We start from the raw sequence: 10,570 nt of genomic DNA, 5'->3' as shown, positions 1-10,570 counted from the left end.
CTTCCTCTTTCAGGTGTAGTTGCATGTGCCAGGGGATGTTGGTGTTTGCGGGAGTCCCATATGTACAAGTTGACTACCCACAGATCAGTATGACAATACCTGCATGCACATTGTAGCTTCCACATCACAGTTATATTCTCCCATGTTTCAATTATGTTTACTGTTCTAATGATCCAAGAGCATGATAGCTATGTAGTAAGCTACTGTGTTCAGAGATGTCACATCCATAGTGGGTGACATCACAGGTATAGTTACCTGGAGAGCCGAGTGGGTAAAAGAGTGGTATGCCAGAAGACAAGGTTAAAATCCAGTGGAAATAGTGGCTTCTCATTGGGAAGCAGTAATACCCACTGCCATGACAGCATGCAAATACAGACACACCCACACACTCAGGGATTTACAGACACAGTAATACACACTCTGACACACACACACAGTTGCCAGTATTCAGAGGAGAACTCCCTGCCTATGTGCATATCATCATTATAGTACTACGCAATTACAAGACATGCCACAGAGATTACACATGTACAGGTAGTTGGAATGGCCTAAGATCGAGGACATCGACAGGGATACTACAGTGCAGTGAGTGTATGTAGGGACAGGGGTCCATCAGTAGGCTATGTAACAACAGGTCACACCCCAAGGAGTAAATGTTAACAGGTGGTTAGTATGCCCGTCTACGATTGATGATATCAACAGGGATGCTAGATTGCTTTGAGTGGATGGGGGGAGGGGGCATTAACATTTCACTATGGCAAAATACAGCCTCACTCCAGGAACCGGAAAGCCATGCACACGGATAGCCATACACACACGCACACACACACACACACACACACACACACACACACACACACACACACACACACACACACACACACACACACACACACTGGCATTCACAAAGATATACACCTATGTCACACACATACAGACACTTTACATGTGTGAGGTTTAACCACCTGCCTATGCCTTTCTTTCTACACTTCACTCTGTACTGGTGTCAACAACAATGTTCAGAAGAGTGATAACATGTGGGATGTATACCCAACCATACGTGACATATATGGACACACCCACACATGCCAGTACTGTGAATCAAACACCAGCCTATCTCATATTAGGTACCACAGAAGTACAGCACTATTGCATCTGGTACAAGGCTTACTGACTCTTTCCTTTGACAACTGTGCTGATATATGCACAATATATGCACAGGCGAGGTATTACTGTTACAGGTGTCATGAGATTTGCCTTCAGTGTCACCCTTACAGCATTCTACATTGTCTGTCTTCCACTTCAATTAACAAAACCTGACCTTAGCAGATACACAGGTTATTGTAGGACTGGTTGTAACACACCAGTGAGCTGTCCTCACTAATCATTCATCTGCAAGGAAGCCCCATCACTTAGTAGTCATGTCCAAACATCTGTCCATACCTCATGTACGGCTTACTGTACTTAGAGCATATCACCATATACAGTTGGCAATGTTGAGGCTGTAGTGCAACAGCATGATGTACTAAGAAAACAGTCACCTTCAGACATCAGACACTGCACACACATGGAATCTACACAAAAAGCAATACATGTACACATATGCTGTCTACATCAGTACATGCACTAGCAGGTCAAGAGGATATATTCCATGCCTTCCCCACGCCATGTGTGAAACATAGCCGAGCATTACACCATAATGGATGTTGTATTCATGTACTGGTAGGACACCACCACATTCACCGAGTAGCTAAGTGTAAATATATTGCAACAGCACATATAAGCATGAGACACACAGCATTATTCCATGTCATGCTCCTACGAACTGTTACTTTGACAGTGCCATGGTGAAGCCAGGGTACTGTAATGGTCAACAGTGAGCACATCATATTTGCCACACACACACCTCATGTGTACTGGAAGAGTGCCAGTAATGTGCTCTGTTAGAGATAGGCAGTACACTCATTCAAGCATGTGCGAGGTCTGTGGCTTGTAAACATCTCACCCCAGCATATACTGGCTATTGTGGTATGAAGGCTAATGTCCAGACAGCACACAGTATGCATGGCTTGCAATTGTTGACATGGGCCACACATGGCTGTACATGTCATGAACATATCACCTGTGACTACACAGGAACATACAGAGCAGAGCTGGATTTCCCTGAGTCTGTCAATGCAGGCCTTGTGTAGGTCCTATGGTCCTGTTATTTGTGTATGTTTGTAGGCATCGCATTAGGTGGACACGTCTAAAGACATACAGGCCACATGGGTGTTGTATGACATGATAGGTGTCATGGATGGCCAGTAGAGAGGGGATATTACCTCTGTCAACATAGATATCAAACCTTCTGTACTGTTAACATGCTATTTGCCATGTGCATGTATGTAATGACTGTAGCCACCTGTATGTAGAAAAGTAAATGAAAGCTATGGTAATGTAATTTATGTTGTATGAGTGTGGGATGTACATATCCAGGGCAGGTATGGTTAGTTTATCTCCAGCTATGAGGGTGTTGTTTACTGGTGTACAGCAACAGTTGACCGTGTTAATGTTGACAACATCTGAGGGACCCTGGTATGTGTACAACTGAGCTGGTTATAAACAGTGGTATTATTGCATTGCATAACACATTATGCAGCTGTGTCTGTACATGGGTACTTTGCACAGTTGATGTAGGCCTAGGTACAGTCCACCAATCGAGGGTCATCTGGTGGTCTACGATACTATGTCATACCACATATGGATGTGTGTTGGTAGCCTGGGATACATGGTGGTGGCTGTATATGAGGATACAACCTAGAATGCAGCATTTGCCACTGTCATCTGTACCTGACTCATCTGTGATGTGTTGTGTCGGAGTAGTGGTCTGTACATGTGAGTAGCCTTTACAAATATATGTACACCACCACGTGGAATGGTTCATACCACTGTTATGGCCCACATGTCTGGATCTGAGTTATACGGTGGTAGTGCAATTGTGCACTACAGAGCCTTCAGCCTTGTGTTCCTCACTGCACAGATGTCAGTATTCCCCATTGTAGGTCCTACATTGAGCAAATGGATTACTAAAGCCACACATCTAGCACAGATTAGCATAAGCATACAATGCAATTGTCATGTAGATGTCAGGGTGTTACATCTGTGTGTAGGACATTTGCCTTCGAATGCGGCTATATGGGTAAATGCGACCTAGGTATTATCCACACACACGTGTAACATAGATGTATGGGCTCTGTGTTGAAGACTCGTCGTCCAGTCATGACAGCCTGGAATGACAGACACTGGACAACCTCATAATAACAGCAGGACATTGGCTCATTGTTTTGGTCTACAGTTGCCACCCGTACCATGACATCACTGTGCATAGCATTAATGTGCTTGGTAGCAAATGCCCCATGTAAGATGACGGACAGTGGCAGAACTCGTGTATATGACCAATGTGAGATATACTTAGGGTAGCAGTCCTGCTAATAATGACAACTACTAACACAGCCGGGAGAGGTTATCTTGACTACTGCACCTCAGTACTATTACACAAGGTGGTTCATACATTATGCTTGGACATGCCACTGTTCCACGTATAATGCCACTGTCCACAACCTGCTATCAATGTATGCCTTTCAGGGCAGCAAGGTGTTTGACACATGCTGTAGGTAGCATCTGCCTGTGTGACCCAGGTAACCTATTGTCTGTCACATCCACACATGCATGAATGTGTATATGTAACATATATATGTCAGTACTTCATGTACATGTATGCATGTGTATCACACAGCACAGACACAGATATATCATTTACAGGCCACATACAGGTATCAGGTAGTAAACCAGTATGATGTGCATATATACTGACAGGTAAGATGTATCTAACTGTAAATCTGTGTGGTTACAATAGGAGTCCATTATAACATGTTCTGTACATGTAAGTGTTTGAGCATGCACACTGTGGCGTTCAGTGGTTAGAATCAGAGTGCATCCTAAACAGCCCTGTGCTACTAAGTATATGAGCATACCCACTGCCACCTTGTGTAATTTGAGTCAGTGCATCCAACAAGTCCTTTGTTACTAAGTGTATGAGCATGCCCAGTATAACCTTGTGTAGTTGTAGTCATAGTGCATCCCAAACGGCCCTGTGCTACTAAGTGTATGAGCATGCCCACTGTAACCCTGTAGAGTGATAGTAGTTGTCCATTCCATAGATGGCCATACTCCAGTTCAGGTCCCTGTTGTTCTACAACTATACCTCTCAGGCCTACCTGCGGATGGTGTGTCTTGTTTGTGCATACAGGTTGTAATAGACACCTACTTTAAACACACAGGTCTACAGCTATGTACTTCATGACTGTCAGTCTCCCTGTTGTTGTCCTCAATTGTAGAAGGGCAGTCTGAGTGTCTTGGGACGTGTAATCTCTGTGGCACATCTCGTAACTGCGTAGTACTGTAATATTGATCCTTAGATAGGCAGGAGTTCTGATCCCCCCACTGGCAACTGTTTGTGTGTGTGTGTCTCAGCAAATGCCTGAGTGTGTGTGTCAGCAAAAGCTGAGTGTGGTTGTGTGTGTGTGTGTTTGTGTCTGCATCCTGTCATAGCAGCGGGTTTTGCTGCATTCCAAAGAGATACCTCCTTTTGCACTGGCCTTTATCCTTGTCAACTGCTATACCTCTCTCTTCCCCCCTCCCCACTGCAAGTAATCGGTCCTGTGATGTCATCAAGCTCAGACGTGGAATCAGTAATTTTATTTTATGTGTTCTGTGGTACATACCCCAACTGCATACCACTGTACTAGTTTCCTTTACATAGGCAAGAGGTGTATGCACAATACTGGCAAGTGTGTGCGTGTTTGTGTGTGTGACTACCCTGTAGCCAGGCATACACATGTGTAATGTCTTTTAGCACACCATGGTAACCATTTATGGTGACCAGTGTCTACAAAGTATTACATAATTAGGAATGGTAAAGAATACACAGTCAAGTACGACTACAGTTGGGTATGTTATTTTCATGTGCCACTGTCGAGCAGTGACACAGAAGTGGTCACTGGGGTGTAGATCCATACCCATCATTATCCCACCCTAACCCCACAATCCCCAGAATAGATTACATTAGCCATCATTCCCCACCCCAAACTCCACATACACAACAACCATCCCTTCTCTGGTGAACTGCTAATGATTTAAATGTTATAACACAAGAGATGCCTCTGTTTTGTGTACACGTCAGTTCCTTTGGAACCCTTCTGTGTCACGAAGGACGTTCAGACGTGTATAAATATATATATATATATATATATATATATATATATATATATATATATATATATATATATAGTTATGGCTGTGTCTGTGTATATGCATATATATATATATATATATATATATATATATATATATATATGTGTGTGTGTGTGTGTGTGTGTGTGTGTGTGTGTGTGTGTGTACACATCCTGTAGGTGCATATATAGATATATATATATATATATATATATATATATATGTAGTTATGACAGTTGTACAGATGTAGTCTTGTCATTGTTGTTTCACAGAGTACAGTACATTCAAGGGCACTGTACATATGTACACAAAGGGACTGTCCCATTTTTTTCAGTACTGTGGAATACCTGTACTACGATGTGCATTATAGACTCCATGTGTACAACCCAGATGGCTTAGTGATACGTCCAGTGACCTCAGTGTGCAAGGTCCAGGGTTCACAACTTGCAAGCCATGTTGATACTGTCAATTAAGACTGCATAAGACACTTTTAAGCAGGTGTTAATGTGTTTTCATGACAGTAAGCAGCGGGTACACGCAGATAATAGACATGTACAACTCACGGTATACTTGTAATGACCTTCTTTGGCAATTGTGCTGATGTCACCCACCTACAAATACACCTCTGGGACTACTGTAACCCAGTAATCCCCATGACGTGTGCTGTAACTGCATAACACTGTAGTGTGTTAAACTAGTTTGCTAGGTGTTCTCAACCCAATCAGGTTAACTGTGTGTGTGTCTACCTGCCTGTGAAAGAAACAATGCTTTTAGAGTATGCACACTCTTTACAACCCACATGACCACCTTTGGCAGTCCTGCTAGTGTCACCCACCTAGAAATTTTCCATAGCACGTGCTGTAATTGCGTATTGCTGTAGTGTAATAAACTAGTTACGTAGGGGTTCCATTCCAAGAGAGACCACCTGTGTGTGTGTCTCTGTCTGCCTGAGACAAGAACAATGTTTTTTAGAGTATGCACACTCTGTACAATTCACATGACCACCTTTGGCAATCCTGCTGATGTCACCCACCTAGGAATACACCTCAATGAGTACAATAACCCACTATTCTCCGTAGAGTCTGCTGTAACTGCGTATTGCTGAAGTTTGATAAACTACTTAGATAGGGGTTCTATTCTGAGAGAGACCAAATGTGTGTGTGTGTCTCTGTCTGCCTAAGACAAAATCAATGCTTTTAAGAGTATGTACACTCTTTACATTCAAATGACCACCTTTGGCAATCCTGCTGCTGTCACCCACCTAGGAATACACCTGTAGGACTATTGTACCCTAGTGTTCTCCATAGCGCATGCTGTAACTGCGTATTGCTGTATTCTGATAAACTAGTTAGGTATGGGTTCTATTCCAAGAGAGACCAACTGTGTTTGTCTCTGTCTGCCTAAAACAGGAACTATGCTTTTTAGAATATGCACACTCTTTACAATTCACGTGACCACCTTTGGCAATCCTGCTGATGTCACCCACTTAGAAATACACCTCTGGGTCTGCTGTAACCCAGTAATCTCCGTAGTGCATGCTATAACTGTGTAATGCTGTAGTGTGATACACTAGTTAGGTAGGGGTTCTATGCCAGGACATTATAGGTGTGTGTGTGCTTGACTGTCAGAGCTTATGTGGAGGTGGCTGTGAGTGTCTAACCACTGGACATGTTTGGAGTGGACTTTGTAGTTTTCCTATATGGTGTCCATCTTATATGTCATAATGGCCTCCTCACGAGGAGTACAGATGTCAGTCAGCCAAGGGACTGTGTTGGCTAGCCATACCCCTACATACGCCATATCTGTGTTTAAACTGCAACACTATAGGCTGTATGAGTTTGGAGGTCCCAGCAGAACCTCCTGTCCCACTTCAGCTGGCCATGGCACCAGGCACCAGCACATCTGGGGCCCAGCCTTGGACCTCCACCTCTGTTGGCTCTGCACCACCTTCTGGTGGTACCACCACTGAGGGTGGGGCTTGTCTCCCCTGGGAGCAGGTCCAAACATGTCCGCTGTCGTACAGTCCCGGACGTGGTGTGTAGGGGGCTCGATAAGGGGTTTCGAGGCCAGATATGCCAGTTCAAGGGCAGAGTGTCACATTTACAGGTTGAGGCTGCCCCTCCTAGACAGCCCCCAGCACTGCCACCTTTGCAGCTGTTTTGGTGCAGTGGTGGCTGCCCATGGCTGGAGACCTCCGTCCCACTGTTTCCATCTGGGGGCTCATGGGCTTTTGAATGTCGAGCACTCCTCCCCATCCGAGGTGTATCCCGCCACATGTCATATACCGACCCTGTATGCTGTCTTGTCTATCATCCTACCCTACCTATCCTCCACGAGCATACCTAATCTCCTTCCCCCACATCCCACTCTCACCCTACAGAAACAAAAGGCCAATTGGTTCCTAGAACAACATTTGCCCCATACATAGCTATCCATTTCACACACGTGTCCACTGGACACATGTAACCCTTTTAATATGCATCACAACATACTCCAGTTGTCCTCACCCCTGTCTCTCAGGTGCACAATCCTAGTATGCACATGACTCCTAAATGTTCCAGGTACACGTGATGCGGATGACCCCATTGTACACACAAAACTACCGGTCCCTCTATGATTACCACATTTACCTTTATCATGATGATGATGTCGCACACAGCACCTTGCAAGAGTACTGTTCTCTCATAATGATAGGACAGGAACTGTTGTGTTAATGGAAATAACATGCACAGAGTGATGTATATGGCCAATGTACAAATGTTTGCGTATATGACTGACACATGTCTGTCTGAGAGAGTCTTGATATTACATAGGGCGATACCACTACATAATACAGGTGTTGCTGGTGTTTCCCTTTTCATTCCTTTGTAATGCTTTGTTGTCACATGGGATGTTCCTGATATATCTATATATATATATGTGTATGTATCTATATGCTGGACATAAACACTCACACATACATCTACATGATGGAATACATTTCCTATACTGTTGAATGACTGCGCTGGATGATATGTTTGTGATAAGATCCAATGTTGGTATATCTGCCATGGCTTAGTGGTAAATCACAATAGCTGTGTGTGCAGGATCCTGGTTTCGAACCTCACAGAGGCCATTTATTTTGTTGCTGGGTAGAGCAAGGCCATTGGATACAGTGTGATTAAGGCACATTAAAGCAGTTGTGAGCAGGTGTGCATGGGTTTGCATGGTGCTAAGCAATGCTAACCTCTTGTTACAGTTTCTTACACTCAGTTCACCTCTACATTACTTTACCAGTGTAATACTCGCATACTGTTGGCCAAGCAGGCTTACACCCGCTTGCTCCCACACTTGCAAATGCACTGCATTTGGTGTTCGCTTCTGACACTCAAGCCCCTGCATGGGAATGAGGGCTGTGATATTACCTTGGGATGCCTATTACATCGGATTACATGCCTACAGTATCAGGAATGGCTGTCCATTAGGCGACAGCATGCCGTTCGACTTTACAGAATCCACGGCCTGTCCAGAGTTTGATTCATATTATTGGTGTGTTCCTCTTACAATCTGCACCCATCTGGCTAATACATGGGAACTGACCCTCTTCAATACAAACAAGTAATTGGGATTTGGAACACACATCCTTCAGCTGATTCATGCTACTGCATACCTAATATTCTATCATCTTTCTAAGGTTGTCAGTGGAATAAATGCTTTCTGTCCCTATCAGACCTCTCATACGATTGGGGAAATATACAAACTGAATCAGGGACACCGCATAACAACATCAGGGACACATTTAAATTATTGATGCTATTAACCTAACACACTGACAGACTCAGAGCATATGAATTCATGCACATTTTCTGAGGTAAATGATGTTTCTAACTCTAAATTGTTGTCGTTATTCATTACGTGTAATTCACCACCTTTCTTCCAAATGTCACTAGTTTTGGGAGGGATTAAGTGGGGCAGTATTAAAAACTGAGTCAAAATCTGGGACTTCCCTGGAAATCAAGAACAGTTCAGAGGTATGGTTCCTATTTGTTCCCCTATATGTTTTTCCCTCAATGGTTTATGTCCAGATGTGCCCATTTCAGAATATTACATACATCCCCAGGGCGGTACTAACACGAATGCGCCAGCCAACACCTGCACGCCTAGGCCCATAATTGCATACCCATAGTTCCCCCACCTGCCACTCCTCTACAGCACTCATTCTTACTGTTGGTGCAGGTGGGTTATAAACACACCACTACATACTGCCCACTCTCCCCGTGTTGGGACACATGTCGTACGTTGTGTCGACCCATGGGTTATCAGGCTTGCACAACCTACTGAACCATGTAAATCTACAGGCTGGTTTGAAAAGTCATTACTGGGACTGCCTCTGATTATTCATTTTTGGTGTCCCACAAGGGGCATCAATGTCTATGTTTCAAGATTAGATCTGGCAGGTCTCTCCCACTGATATTATCCTGCCAGTGGTCTGGGAAGCAGTGGTGGGTTTACCTTTATTGTGTGTCTGTATGTCTCACCGGCATAGCTGGGGGGGGGTGGGGTGGGGTGGTTGATGCTACATGTTACACATTTCTTTATTGGACCCCTACATATATATATATATATATATATATATATATATATATCTATATATATATATATATATATATATATATATATCTCACAACATATGGGTCTATGGGTGTCTGCATATGTATATATTTATTTGTGGGTATGTAATTGTATTCTATCTCTGTATGTATACATTTGTACTACGGAGAGGGAGAGGCTAATCTCTATGTCGCTATGGGTAGATATACACACACACATACCTCTACATATATATGTCTACATCTGGTTATTCCATTCCTTGCCATATAGATTACACTTTGCTGCAGTGGGACTCATAGTGGGTGTGGCTGGTCATTGGGCAATGCCTCTGCCCAATGAACACATTCGCTTATATCCCTAGGGCTGTCCATATAGGCCCACATCAGCCAACACCTGCACACCTAGACCTATAAGTAGCTACCCATAGTTCCCCCACCTGCACCTCCTCAACAGCACCCAACCTTACTCTGGGTCCTAGTCTGTTCTGGACACATCACTACATGCTGCCCACTCTCCACTTCACGGGACCCATTTCATACAATTGTCTCGGCCCATGGGTCATCAGGGTTTCCCACCCTTGTATTCTGAGTATGTATACACCCCAGCCAGAGTGGTCGGTCTATCATCTTCTTTTGGTCTTGGCAATTTTTGGGGTGTCCCGCAAGGGACGTTCCAGTCTGTGTTCCAAGATTAGAATTCACGTGTT

The sequence above is a fragment of the Protopterus annectens genome, chromosome 8.part0 (assembly GCF_019279795.1).
Source record: "Protopterus annectens isolate FY-2018-M chromosome 8.part0, PAN1.0, whole genome shotgun sequence".
Taxonomy (NCBI): Eukaryota; Metazoa; Chordata; order Ceratodontiformes; family Protopteridae; genus Protopterus; species Protopterus annectens.
The sequence above is the reverse complement of the archived record's forward strand: the minus strand, read 5'-3'. Positions refer to the sequence as shown.